This window comes from Ornithorhynchus anatinus, chromosome 12 (assembly GCF_004115215.2).
Source record: "Ornithorhynchus anatinus isolate Pmale09 chromosome 12, mOrnAna1.pri.v4, whole genome shotgun sequence".
Lineage (NCBI taxonomy): Eukaryota > Metazoa > Chordata > Mammalia > Monotremata > Ornithorhynchidae > Ornithorhynchus > Ornithorhynchus anatinus.
The window spans coordinates 2,544,667-2,559,536 of NC_041739.1; the positions used below are offsets into that span (position 1 = coordinate 2,544,667).

The 14,870-nt window shown below is 47.6% G+C and overlaps 1 protein-coding gene across 1 annotated transcript in view; it reads right to left on the reverse strand.

Moving 5' to 3' along the window:
* Positions 1 to 14,870, reverse strand: part of TENM3 (teneurin transmembrane protein 3) — a 956,917-nt gene that overhangs the window by 500,031 nt on the left and 442,016 nt on the right. The gene's annotated exons all lie outside the window — the stretch shown is intronic.

Below are 14,870 nucleotides of genomic sequence, written 5' to 3' on the forward strand. Positions count from 1 at the left end.
AATCTCCTCCGTGTTAGAGAGCAATCTTTAACTTTCCTAGAGCCTCCAAATGAGAAGGGGGGGACGGGGGTTAATTGGCTCAGATCCTAGTTTCAGAGTATGAATCCTCCCAGACGGCAGGGTTGAATGGTTGTACGACAGGCTCCTCTGCTTCACGGGAAGGAGAATGAGTGCACACGGGATAGGGCCGGGGAGGGCCGCCATGCGTTCTTTCCAGGAAATACCTGCAGACAACTCCCAAAATGGACCTGGGCCGGACCCTCCCACGGTTTGTCGGCTTTCACAGCCCGTCACGGGCACCGTTTTCTGGAATGCCCCAGGTCACGGATTCTTTTCCGGCCCAGGAGAAGAAGCTCTTTGGCAGGCATGTTTTGGCAAGCGGGGGCACTTTTTCAGCTGGAAGATCAAACCCCGCAGGCAACGTGATGGATTTGCCAGCCATTTTGAAACGGTTGGACGGTCGAGACGCGGTTCAGTCTCAAAATGAAGGCCGGTGGAATCGGACAATTCTAAATGGAATCAAATGTCTTCTGGTAGATCTGCCTACCAGCTCTGTTCGATCATGCTCTCCAAAGTGCTAAGTTCAGTGCTCTGCACACAATAAGCCCTCAGTAAGTATAATGGTATTTGTTAAGCGCTTGCATGTGCCAGGTACTGTAAATATGATTGATTGATATAATGTTTATCATAATTACTCATTGTTATCACTATTATTGTGGTATTTAGAAATCACTTAACTCTGGTTTCACTACCTGATTGGCACTGTTTCCCACGGAGTTTGTTGTGACTGTTCCATTTGTGCCAGTTTTCACTCTGGTAAACCTGAAATGTGCTGTTTGGATCCCCTGGCCTTCTGGAGTCATTATTACTGATAGAAATCAGTCAATCAATCAGTGATATCGATCGAGCTCTTACTCTGCACAGAGTACTAAGGCTTGGGAGAGTACAATGTATTAGAGCTGGTAGACGCATTCCCTGCCCACAGCAAGCTTACAGTCTACAGCAAATCAATCTATCAATCTGTAGTATATATTGAGCATTTCTTTGTGCAGAAACTGGTCTAAGTGCTAGGACAAGTTCAGTAGAGATATAGTTCCTGCCCTCAAGAAGCTTACAGACTACTGGGTACAAAATACTGTATTGAGCACCGGGGAGAGCGCAATACAGTAGATACGGTTCTTGCCCTCAAGAAGCTTACAGTCTCCTACGCGCAGAACACGGTACTGAGCACCGGGGAGCGCGCAATAGAGTTCATTCATTCATTCAATAGTATTTATTGAGCGCTTACTATTGCAGAGCACTGTACTAAGCGCTGGGAATGTACAAATCGGGAACAGATATGTTAGTAGATAGATAACTCTAACGGATAGAGTTAGTAGATATGGTTTCTGCCTTCAAGAAGCTTACAGGCTACTCTGTGCAGAACACTCTACTGAGCGCTTGGCATACAGGTAGTGATAAATAACATTAACTACTGTGGTATTTGTAAAGAGCTTATTATGTGCCAAGCAATGTACAAAACACCGGGGTAGATACAAGATCTGAAATGCCTTTTCATTATCCCGTATATCGGAGTGCTTGAAATTAAAAACAGAAATCAGAAAATTGCCATGTTATAGGCACTGGGGAGAGCGCAATAGAGTTAGAAGATATGGTTCCTGCCTTCAAGAGGTTTACAGTCGTCTAGGTGCAGAACACTGTTCTGAGCCCTGGGGAGAGCACAGTAGAGTTAGTAGATATGGTTCCTGCCCTCAAGAAGCTCTCCCCACTGGGGAGACGGCAATAGGGTTAGTAGACCCAATCCCTACCCTCGAGGAGCTTACAGTTCTGTTGTTGTTGTTGTCACATGCTGCCGAGTCGTTTCCGACCAATGCGATGCCACGGACTCATCTCTCCCGGGACGTCCCGCTCTCCACCTGCAATCACTCTGGTAGTGGAGCCACAGAGTTTTCTTGGTAAAAATCCTGAAGCGGTTTACCATCGCCTCCTTCCGCGCAGCGTGGCCCGGTGGAAAGAACGCGGGCTTGGGAGTCGGAGGTCAAGGGTTCTAATCCCGGCTCCACCACTTGCCAGCTGTGTGACCTGGGGCAAATCACTTAACTTCTCTGCACCTCAGTTACCTCATCTGTAAAATGGGGATTAAAACTGTGAGCCCCACGTGGGACAACCTGATCGCCTTGTATCCCCCAGCGCTTAGATCAGTGCTTTGCACATAGTAAGCGCTTAATAAATACCACAGTTTAAACCTGAGTCTCCGCCCTTGACTCTCTCCCATGCCGCTGCTGTCCAACACAAGTGAGTTTTGACTTGTGGCAGATGACCTTCCACTTGTGCTAATAATAACAATAATAATAATAACGGCATCTGTTAAGTGCTTACTATATGCGAAGCGCTGGGGGGGGTGGCGGGATACAAGGTGAGCAGGTCGTCCCACGTTGGGCTCACAGTCTTAATCCCCATTTTACAGATGAGGGAACTGAGGCTCAGAGAAGTTACGTGAGATGCCTAAAGTCACACAGCTGACAAGTGGGGGAGCCGGGATTAGAACCCACAACCTCTGACTCCCAAGCCCGTGCTCTTTCCACTGGGCAACACTGCCCAAGCTGGGACTGGAATGGATAGGCCTCAACTGGACTCTCCCTCCCATAGTCGAGACTGGAGAGGACTGAAAACTCTCTCGGTGCGACCCTGATATGAGGCACAAGCCCGGTACATCTCTCATTCCCAATTTATTCCCCGCAGCTGAGGAATGGAGTCTCCAGCCCTGCCCTGCCCAGCCCGGCCCAGCGACCAATAGCCAGTGAGGAAACCATCTCTCCGGACTCACGAGGACTAATGGCAGGCAGAGAAAGGAACTTGCCGTTTCTGCATCACCTCACCAAAAATGCCGAGGTCCCCTTGATCATAATTCCTGGGACACCAGACCCAAAATGGGACCAAATCAGAAAAAAAGAGTCTTTCTGATGCAAATCAATTCATCGATCAGTGGTATTTATTGAGCGCTTACAGTGTGCAGAGCACTCATAACAATAATAATAATGATGATGATGGCATTTAAGCGCTTACTATGTGCGAAGCACCGTTCTAAGTGCTGCGGGGGGGATACAAGGTGATCAGGTTGTCCCACTTGGGGCTCACAGTCTTAATCCCCATTTTACAGGTGAGGTAACTGAGGCACTGAGAAGTGAAGTGAGTTGCCCAAAGTCACACAGCTGACAAGTGGCGGAGCTGGGATAAGAACCCATGACCTGTGACTCCCAACCTGGGCTCTTTCCACTGAGGCGTGCTGCTGCTCTGCATGCTGCTTCATCATACTAAGCGCTTTTATTCCTAAAACCCCTCACTCTAGTTCATTCGATTTTTGCCCTCAGAATAACCCTGTGAGGGTAAAGGCAGGTATTAGTATCCCTATTTTGCCGTTAAGGAAACTGAGGAACAGAAAGGTTTAGTGACTTGTCCCAGGACACATGGCAGAGTGGTGGAAGAGAATGGTCTTGAACTGAGGTCTTCCATCTCCCAGATCAATGCTCTGGCACTCCACCATGCTTGGTATCACGTATGAGAAGCAGCGTGGCTCAGTGAAAAGAGCCAGGGCTTTGGAGTCAGAGGTCGTGGGTTCGAGTCCCGGCTCGGCCACTTGCCAGCTGTGTGACTTTGGGCAAGTCACTTAACTTCTCGGTGCCTCACTTACCTCATCTGTAAAATGGGGTTTAAGACTGTGAGCCCCACGTGGGACAACCTGATTCCCCTGTGTCTACCCCAGCGCTTAGAATAGTGCTCGGCACATAGTAAGCGCTTACAAATACCAATATTATTATTATTATTACAGACATTTCAGTTGTTTTGGGAGCCTAAATCCTATTGTATATTAGTAATCTAAAATTTCCCCTCTCAGGGTGGCACCCGGAGAGTTCCCAGTCCTCTACCAATCTCGGCTACGGGAGGGAGAGTGAAGCCGAGGCCTGTCGCTTCCATTCCTAGCTCGGGCAGTGGCTAGCGAGGGGGAGGCCATCGGCTACAAGGCAAAACTCCCCCGTGCCGGGCAGCGGCGCCACGGGAGACAGTCGAGGGAGGAGACTTGAGTTTACTGTTTGGAAGAAGGCAGTGGTAAACCACATCTGTATTTTGACCAAGAAAACTCTCTGGATCCACTACCAGAACGATTGCGGATGGAGGTGGGGTGTTCTGGGAGAGATGCGTCCATGGCGTCGCTGGGGGTCGGCAACGACTGGACAGCGTAGGACAAGACAACCCCAAATTACTCTATGGCAGGGAAAAAAATCCAGGGATTTTCAAGGAACTGTAAGCTCCTTGTGGGCAGGAGTTGTGTCTACCAACTTTATTGTATTATACTCTCCCAAGCGTTTAATACAGTGCTGCCCACAGAATAAACAATATATATGACTGATTGAAGGATGGAAAACACAGCGCAGAAGAGGATGATCAAAGTGATGTAGCTTTTGCCAGAGAGTTGATTAATAATCCTAATACATTTATCACATACTAATACGTTTAGCAAGGATGAAGTTTTAACGGCTTGTGAATGAGTCAAGTGAATGAAGCAGAAGCAGTGTGGTCTAATGGAGAGAAAACAGGCCTGGGAGTCAGAAGTTCTGGGTTCTAATCCTGACGCTGCCACTTGTTGGCAGTGTGAGCTTGGGTAAGTCACTTGACTTCTCCGGACCTCAATTATCTCATTTGTAAAATGGGGATTAAGACTGTGAGCCTATCCGGGACATAGACTGCGTTCAACCCGATTAGCTTGTCGGTACCCCAGGCCTTAGCAGAGTTCCTGGCATATATAAAACGCTTAACGGATACCATTAAAAATAAAAAATCCGAATATTCAGCATCTTTGTGGAACAGGAAAAATGGCTTCTTTAAAACGTCATCCTGAATCAAAAGGGGATTAAACTTTTTTTCCCCTTAAATTCTACAAATAAACATGTATTTGAGCTGAAATGAAGTGTGAAAGCTTCCATCTGAAAGTTATTTTCATGCAATCATAAGTGCGAGAAAATCATTCCGCAAACCTAAACGTAGTCATAAAATAGTAGCACCGTTACTGATAAAATATGGACGAATAATTGGAGCTCAAGGTGAATATTCACACCAACAAGGCCAGCAAGCTCTGAGGGAACTTTTCCTTGTAAAAGTTAACATGGCCACCGTGCACGATGTATACATTTATGGAAGGCAATTTACAAGGATAATTCAGAAGATAAAAATATTAACTGACTTTTTGAAAGCACATCTCCTTCAAGAAGCCTTCCCTGACTAAGCCCTCCTCTTTTCTTCTCCTACTCCCTTTTGCATCACCCTGACTCTATCCTTTTATTCATCCTCCCTGCCAGAACCACAGAACGTATGTATATATCTGTCATTTACTTATTTATTTATATTAATGTCTGTCTCCCCCTCTAGACTATGAGCTAGTTGTGAGCAGGAAATCTGTCTGTTTGTTGTTACGTCGTACTCTCCCAAATGCTTCATACGGTGCTTTGCACGCAGTAAGTGCTCAGTAATTATCATTGAACGAATGAATGACTGACCTAGCAACACCTAAACCTGAATTTGGTGCTAGAGACCCTCACTTCCCACACTGGGGAGCAGCGTGATCGAATGGCAATCCATCCATCAATCGATTAATCTGTTGTATTTATTTAGCACCTACTGAACACTGAATTAAGCACTTGGGAGGATAAATATAACAATTTTAAAGAGTTAGTGGAGACATTCCCTGCCCACAAAGAGAAAAGGGCTGGGAGTCAGGAGATCCGACCTGGGGATTAAGACTGTGAACCCCACGTGGGACCACCTGATTACCTCGCATCTACTCCGACGCTTAGAACAGTGCTTTGCACGTAGTAAGCGCTTAACAAATACCATCATCATTATTATTATTACCCGAGTTCTAATCCTGCCTCTCTCATCTGCCTGCTGTGTGATATTGGACTTGTCACTTCACTTCTCCGTGCCTCAGTTTCTTCGGCTGTAAAATGGGGGCCGAAACCTGGGGCGGCGCTGGTAGGGTAGCCAGATTCTGCCCTCCTTCCGGTGGACTCGGGGAGCCGGCTATATCCATGAAAGATAATAATAATAATAACAATGGTGGTATTTGTTAAGCACTTACTACGTGCAGAGCACTGTTCTAGGCGCTGGGGGGATACAAGGTGATCAGGTTGTCCCACGTGGGGCTCACAGTCTTCATCGCCATTTTACAGATAAGGGAACTGAGGCCCAGAGAAGTGAAGTTACTCGCCCAAGGTCACACAGTTGGCAAGTGGCAGAGCCGGGATTCGAACCCACGACCCCCGACTCCCAAGCCCGGGCTCTTTCCACTGAGCCACGCCGCTTCTCAAGATGGTCACTCCATCATGCCCGTCCCCCATCACCCGAGAGATCACCCTGACAAACCATTTCATGGTCATGGCTATGACCATCTTCTCCTTAGACTCTGATGAAACTTCGGCAGAAGCATCGATTTCTTCCTAATGAAGTAGGGTTTTTTCCAGTTTACAGTTGGTATGAGGCTGTGAAAAGCTCGATAATCCTGACTGCAAAAAGGCAGAATATAATGAAGGTTGGCATTTATAAACCTCTCAATGTCGATACAAGTCCGGTACCTAGGGCTAAGCACTTCAGGGTTATTTTCCACATCTCTAGCAATGGGCTCGGTCTTTCTCCTTCTCTAGATTGTAAATTCCTTGAGGGCAGGGAGCTTGTCTACCAACTCTGTAATATTGTACTCTGCAGATCCCTCGCCATTGTTCTCGTCCGTCCGTCTCCCCCGATCAGACCGTAAGCCCGTCAAACGGCAGGGACCGTCTCTATCTGTTGCCGACTTGTTCATTCCAAGCGCTTAGTACAGTGCTCTGCGCATAGCAAGTGCTCAATAAATACTATTGAATGAATACAGTGCTCTGCACACAGTAAGCGCTCAATAAGTACGACTGATTAAATGTAAAACTGCATATGAGCGGGGAACGTTTGCTAATTCTGTTGCATTGTACTCTCCCAAGAGCTTATTATAGTGTCCTGCACACATAGCCGGTGCTCAGTAAATACCGCTTATCAATTAGTTCTCTCTATGGCCCTGATTCCTGTCCGCAGATATTACCGGAGGGGGACTGGGGCTGCTTGAAGTGAAATCTGACTGCCACAGGTGACTTGCTTCTGCCCGCTCCGTCACCTGCATCAAATAATTACCACACTCTCACAATCAATCGCAACATGGACTCTAGGGACCCATCACTAAAATGTGACAATTCTGATAATCGTACCCTTCTAAAGCCGGCAGCTGATGCCTTTTGCATTAATTCAAAACAACTTCCCGAAACGTAAGTGTAGAAGACCTCGGCCCTGTTAGATTGATATTCCTCAGACACAGCAAACTTCACACCTCAACAAAACTGTGATTTCAACCAGTCAGAGGTGGGAATTGATCGACTTTGGCCAGTTTCATCTGAACAGGGGTCCTTTCTAAGCCATCCCCTTGATCAGCAAGGCTGAGGAGGTCAGAAGGCATTTTCCAATCAACCTAACGTTACTGCGGAAATCATTTCCTCCTCGCGTCGTTCATCAAAAGCCGGGTGGAGTGCAGATTTTTGGGCTTCTATAGAAAATCCCGATTAAAATAATCAAGAAAGATGAAAAAATAAAGCCAAGCGGGACTCCCAGAGAGGATACTCATTTTCTTTTACTGTCATATACGTAAGCTCCATTAGCGTTAAGTGAAGTTGAGCATTACCTCCCCACCCTGGAGGCAGGTGGGAATGGGAAAGCCAGAGAAAATGGTGTGAGGGAAATTCTTTCACTCGGGTCAAAATGGTGGATTCCACAAGCATGATGGAAAATGGAAGTTCAACGCCCAACTACAGATGACATGTGGGCAGTGGGATGCGGTCAAGGGGAGAGCCCCTTCCCCCTCTGGGAAGTACCGTGGCCTAACTGAAAGAGCCTGGGACAGGGAGTCAGAGGATCTGGGTTCTAATCCAGGCTCTGCCACTTGCCCGAGGAAAGGAATCCTTTTGGTTTCTAAAGTGAAGAAAGGTGGTTCTTCCCCTTGATTCTACTTACTGCCATTGTTCTCGTCCGTCCGTCTCCCCCGATTAGACCGTAAGCCCGTCAAAGGGCAGGGACTGTCTCTATCTGTTGCCGATTTGTACCTTCCAAGCGCTTAGTACAGTGCTCTGCACATAGTAAGCGCTCAATAAAGACTATTGAATGAATGGTTGGTTGGAACCACTCGGATGGCTCCCCTCCTCCTTCATATCCGACAGACTACCGTTCTCCCCACCTTCAAAACCCTCCTAAAATCACATCGCTTTCAAGAAGCCTTCCTTGACTAAGTAAGCCCTCATTTCTCGAATGCCTAGTACAGTGCTCAACGCCCAATAAATACCACCGATTGATAGAGATGGGGGCTATTTGGAAGAGAAGAAGAGGGGTAGGTGTGGGAATTTAAAAAGAGGAAGGAATAAAGAACAAGCAGTGATGCGGGAGGGAAAAGGGAAGGAGAAGGGAGAGGGAGAAGAACGGAGAGGAGGAGGGATATGACGGACGAAGAAGGGAAGGAAGGGAAAAAGAGAGCAAAGGGCTGGAGAGGAAGGAAATGGAAGAAGGAAGGCGGGAAGAGGAGAGAGACAAAGGGAGGACTGAGAAATGGAAAGGATAAGCAGAGAAAGGGAGGAAAAGGAAAGAGGAAAGAGGAAGCAAGAAGAGGAGAATGGAGTAGAAGTGATAACATAGTCAGTCAACTGTATTTACTGAGCACTTCTTGTGTGCAGAACACTGTACTAAGCACTTGGGATCGTTCGGTGTAACAATATAACAGTCACATTCCCTGCTGGTAACACTTACTCTTTGCAGATCATAGTCCTAAGCCCTGGGTGAGACTACAAAGGTGGGAATTAGACATGGTCCTTGTCCCTTGGGGGGCTTCCAATCTAAGAGGTTAAGTGGGGAGGAGGGATCGGAGACAGACACATCATAAGTGATGAAATATTAAAACACAACACGAACAAGCGTACAGAGTTGGCTCAGAGTCTCGGGGAGGATAGAGTAGTTCGAGAGCATGTGGAAAGGAGCTGAGAGAAGGTGCGGTTACCATGGTCTTTTTGGCTTCCCCTCTCCAGAAAAAGGTAGCTGAAAAAATACCAAACGGCAGCTCGTTCCTCTCCGAGCGCCTTTATTTCCTCCCCAGGTGGAGGAGGGAGAGGAGAGGAGAAGGAACGGGAGGAGGCCGGGTGGAGGAGAAATAGGAACAGAGGGAGGAGGAGGAGGAGGAGGAGGAGGAGGAGGAAGCCAGTCTCGGAAGCATTTACGGAATGCTGACTAGCCAAAACTCTTTTGGGAATGCCCTCTATGGTTTCCTTAAGTTTCCATCCCAGTGGCTGCAGGGAGTTTTCTCACTAGCACAGAACAAGGACAATCAAGCATATGCCAGACCCCAGGAGGAATATCAAATACGATACCCACACCAAAATAACACAAGCCTTGGACGGCACAAAAGTCGCACGTCATAAAAACGGATTCCACATAAAATGGGACAAATTATGCCTTCCCGACACAAAGATGCAGAGCTGGGGTAATCTCAAATCAGAAATGGATTTCTAGCTGTTCAGAAGAATCATGATCACTTTCTAACCTCCGTGGGCTTTGTTTCCCAGATGTCTGAAGTCCTTCTCTGAGAATTGGCAAGAGAGGAGCCATGTGGGCCAGAGAGCTGAAATTCCACATCTGTTTCTCGACTTCTGTATTTACACAACCACGGAGAATTTCTCTTTAGTGATGGATATATGGAAATGAGGTCCAAATCCCCGCATACCGCATCGGTTATAAATCGAGGAGGGCAGAGACATTCGTTGTGTACGGTGCCGTGTGGACCCCCAACTCCCCTCCCCATGCACACACAAAAGGGCACACACACCCACAGTCACACACACCACTTGCCCTACTGTCTGAGCACTAACTCAAGCATGTATCCCTTGTCCCTTCCTCCTACTTGAAATTTATTCAGGTGTCTGTCTCTCCTGCTTGAAAGTAAACTCCTTTTTTATGGCCGTTGTTAAGTGCTCACTATGTGTCAAGCAGTGTTCTAAGCGCTGGGGTAGATAAAACTGAATTAGGTTGGACATAGTCCCTGTCCCACATGGGGCTCACTGTCTAAATTGGAGGGAGAAGGATTGAATCCCCACTTTACAGATGAGGAAACTGAGGCATAGAGAAGTTAAGTGACTTGCTCACCCAGCCAGCAGTTGGCCGAGGATGGATTTGAACCCAGCTCCTCTGAATCTCAAGCCTATCTCTGCTGGGCCACACTATTTCTCCTTAAGGGCAGAGGTATGTCTACTTTATTGCACTCTCCCACGTATTTAGTTCAGTCACCTGCACACTAGAGACAGCACGGTCTAGTGGATAGAGCAAGGGCCTGGGAGTCAGAAGGACGTGGGTTCTAATCCCGACTCTGCCACTTGTCTGCTGTGTGATCTTGGGCGAGTCACTTCAGTGGGGATGAAGACCGTGAGCCCCATGAGGAAAATGGCTTGTGCCCAACCTGATTAGCTGGTTTCTATCCCAGCGTTTAGTATGTTGCTTGGCACCAAGTAAGTGCTTAACAAATACCATTAAGAACAAAATAAGTGCTCAACACTCACTAATGATAGATGAATTTCATGGTCAGTGGGACAGACATATATATATATATGGGAGAATTCCCAAAAAGTTTGAGCTGTAGTAATAATGCTTATAATGGTATTTGTTGAGCTTTTACTATGTGCTAATTACTGCCCTAAGCGCTGGGGTAGGTACAACACAAACAAAACCTCTTCGCTATTGGCTTCAAAGTTCTCCATCTCCTTACACCTTCTTACCTCACCTCCCTTCCCTCCTTCTACATCCCAGCCCGCACACTCTGCTCCTCTGGTGCCGCTAACCTTTTCACTGTGCCTCGATCTGGCCTGTCCCGCCGTCGACCCCTGGCCCACGTCCTACCTCTGGCCCGGAATGCCCTCCCTCCTCACATCCGCCAAAACAGCTCTCTTCCCCCCTTCAAAGCCCTACTGAAGGCTCACCTCCTCCAAGAGGCCTTCCCAGACTAAAGCCCCCTTTTCCTCAACTCCCACTCACCTAGACTCAATGCCTTTGCTCTTCCTGCCCCACAGCGCTGATGTTTATATGTATATATCTATGACTGTATTTATTTATATTGATGCCTGTTTACTTGTTCAGACGTGTATATATCTAACAATTCTATGTATTGATATTGAAGCCTGTCTCCCCACCTCCAAGACCGTGAGCTCGTTGCTGGGTAGGGATTGTCCCTATCTGTTGCCGAATTGTACTTTCCAAGAGCTTAGTATAGTGCTGTGCACACAGTAAGCGCCCAATAAATACGACTGAATGAAGTGAATGAATGAAGGAGCTCAGAAGCCATCCCTGTCCCATTGTCATCAAGTTGACTGTAATCTCACGGGAAAGAACAAGCGGACATCCAAAATCAGGAGGGCTGAGGTGGAAACTTTACAAATGGAGGGGAGTGTGTGGAGAGGGGACTGTGTGGAGGTAAGGGGTGTGAATGGGAACGTGTGGAGTTGTGGGAGTGTGGTGAGGTGAGGGTGTGTGGGCGAAGTGAGGGTGTGAGGGTGGGGATGTGTAGATGGGGTGGGGGGGTGTGTGGAGATTGGGCGGTGCATGTGGACTCACACTCTGCCTCTGCTCTATCTGGATAATTTGACCTTTCAGTCTCTCCTCCAAACTCTCGCCCATATCCTGCCTCTGGCCTGGAATGCCCTTTCTCTTCATACCCAAAGGACAATTACTGTTCCCGCCTTCAAAGCCTTATTAAAAGCACAGCTCTTCCAAGAGGCCTTCCCTGACTAAGCCCTCATTTCCTCTTCTCCCACTCCCTTTCGCATCATCCTTGTGCTATGATCCGCTCCCTTTATTCACCCCTCCCTCATTCCCACAGAGCTTATGTCCATAGTCGTCATTTATTTATTTATTTATTTATTTATTTATTTATTTATTTACTTGTTTGTTTTAATGCCTGACTCCCATTCTAGCCTGTAAGCTCACTGTGGGCAGGGAATATGTCTACCAACTCTGATACATTGTATTCTCCCAAGCATTTAGTACAGTGGTCTGCGCACGACAAGTCCTCGATAAATACCATTGATTGGTTTGATCTTAGAGAAGGCAACCAGGGCCTCTGAGTGCAGATTTGAAGCCCTAAGGAAGTCCCCAACATTTTTAAAGAAAAGACTACTCTCATCAAGTTTCCCCCCTGGAGCAGCATGCCTGAATTTTTGAGTGACAGGCTGGTAAATCTAATTGGATTTGTGGCTATAAAAGGGCTACTCTTTTGGGGTGGGGGCGGCTGACCTTCAGAGGCAGGAAGACCCCCACAAAGTAACTTTGTGCTTCCCCCGCTCCCCTACTGTGCAGAATGCTGCAGAAAAGGAGACCCAGATGCAGGAGGGAGATTACGGGGATTTTTTTTTTCTTTTTCTCCGGGACTATCGGAGAAACTAATTTTATACAGATTTGTGGTCGCACGGAGCTTTAACCACACTCCCACAGCCTGGCGCTCAGAAACATTTTGGGCCTCCGTTTGCTAGAAGAGAATATAATGGATAGAACATGGACTTGGGAGTCAGAAGATCACGGGTCCTAATCACGGCTTCACCGCTTGTTGGCTGTGTGACTTTGGCAAAGTCACTTCACTTCTCTGTGCCTCAGTTATCTCATCTGTAAAATGGGGATCGAGAATGGAAGCCCCATGTGGGACTGGGACTGTGTCCAGTTCGATTTGCTTGTACCCAACCCAGTGCTTAGGACAGTGCCTGACAAACAGTAAGCTCTTAACAAACACCGCAACTATTATTATTATTGGAAGAATGGTCCCACCAAACAGAAGCAGCCTTGATTAATAATAATAATAATAATAATGTTGGTATTTGTTAAGCGCTTACTATGTGCCGAGCACTGTTCTAAGCGCTGGGGTAGATAAGGGTAATCAGGTTGTCCCACGTGAGGCTCACAGTTAATCCCCATTTTACGGATGAGGTAACTGAGGCACCGAGAAGTTAAGTGACTTGCCCACAGTCACACAGCTAAGTGGCAGATCTGGGATTCGAACTCATGACCTCTGACTCCCAAGCCCGTGCTCTCTCCACTGAGCCACGCTGCTTCTTGATTGGACCAGTGGGCCAGCTACGGAATAATGATAATCGTAGTAATGATAATAATGATGAAAAATGGCAATAATAAGGATAGTAATCATAACAGTCACACCAGCAGGATTTGCTAAGCCAGTTGACAAATGGGGGAGAGAGACAAGATAATCAGGTTGGACACAATCGCTCTATCAATCTATTATGGTACTTGTTAAGTGCTTACTATGTGCCATGCACTGCTCTAAGCACTAGGGTAGATATAAGTTAATCAGTTTGGACACAGTCCCTGTGGTCACACTCTTAATCCCCATTTGACAGATGAGGGAACTGAGGCCCAGAGAAATGAAGTGATTTGCCCGAGGCCACGCAGCAGCCTCAGTTCCCTCATCTGTCAAATGGGGATTAAGACCGTGAGCCCCACGTGGGACAACCTGATTCCCCTGCGTCTCCCCCAGCGCTTAGAACGGTGCTCTGCACATAGTAAGCGCTTAACAAATACCAACATTAAGTGGCAGAGCGGGGATTAGAACTCCACTGTGCCATGCTGCTTCTTGACTGTAGACTGTCAGGTCGTGATGGGCAGGGAACGTGTCTGCTAATTCTGTTGTAAAGTAGAAGCGCTTAGTACAGTGTTCTGCGCAGAGTAAGAGCTCAATAAATACCACTGATTGACTGATTCCACATGGGGCTCGTGGTCTAAGGTGGGGGAAACAAGCATTCAATCCTGGCACATCTCCTCCACGAAGCCTTCCCCGAATAAGCCCTTATTTCTTCTTTTCCCACTCCTTTCTGTATCACCCTGATTTCCTCCCTTCATTCAGCCCGCTCTCAGCCCCACAGCACTTACATCCATATTTATCATTCATTTATTTATGTTCATGTCCGTCTCCCCTCAAGAGGCTGAGCTCATGTGAAACCTGTCCACCAACTCTATTATACTGTCCTTTCCCAAGCGCTTAGTACAGAGAAGCAGCGTGGCTCAGTGGAAAGAGGCCGGGCTTGGGGGTCAGAAGGCATGGGTTCGAATCCCGGCTCTGCCACTCATCAGCGGTGTGACTGTGGGCAAGTCACTTCACTTCTCTGTGCCTCATTTCCCTCACCTGTAAAATGGGGATGAAGACCGTGAGCCTCACGTGGGACAACCGCCTTCCCCTGCATCTCCCCCAGCGCTTAGAACAGTGCTCTGCACATAGTAAGCGCTTAACAAATACCACCATTATTATCACAGTATTCTGCACACAGTAAGCACTCAATAAATGTGAATGATGGAGGGAATTCCTATTTGGCAGATGAGGAAACGGAGGCCACGAAAGTTAAGTGACCTGTCCAAAGACACCCGGCCGACGGGTGGTAGAACAGGTATTCATTCAATAGTATTTACTGAGCGCTTACCATGTGCAGAGCACTGTACTAAGCGCGCGGAACGAACAAGTCGGCAACAGATAGAGACGGTCCCTGCCGTTTGACGGGCTCACGGTCTGATCGGGGGAGACGGACGGACGAGAGCAAGGTATTGGAACCGAGGTCATTTGACTCCCAGATCCGTGCTCTTTCCGTTAGGCCGCACGACTTCCTCGTATGTTATATGGATAAGTGTAACAGCAGCATGGAAGCAGCGTGGCTCAGTGGAAAGAGCCCGGCCTTGGGAGTTAGAGGTCACGGGTTCGAATCCCGGCTCTGCCACTTGTCAGC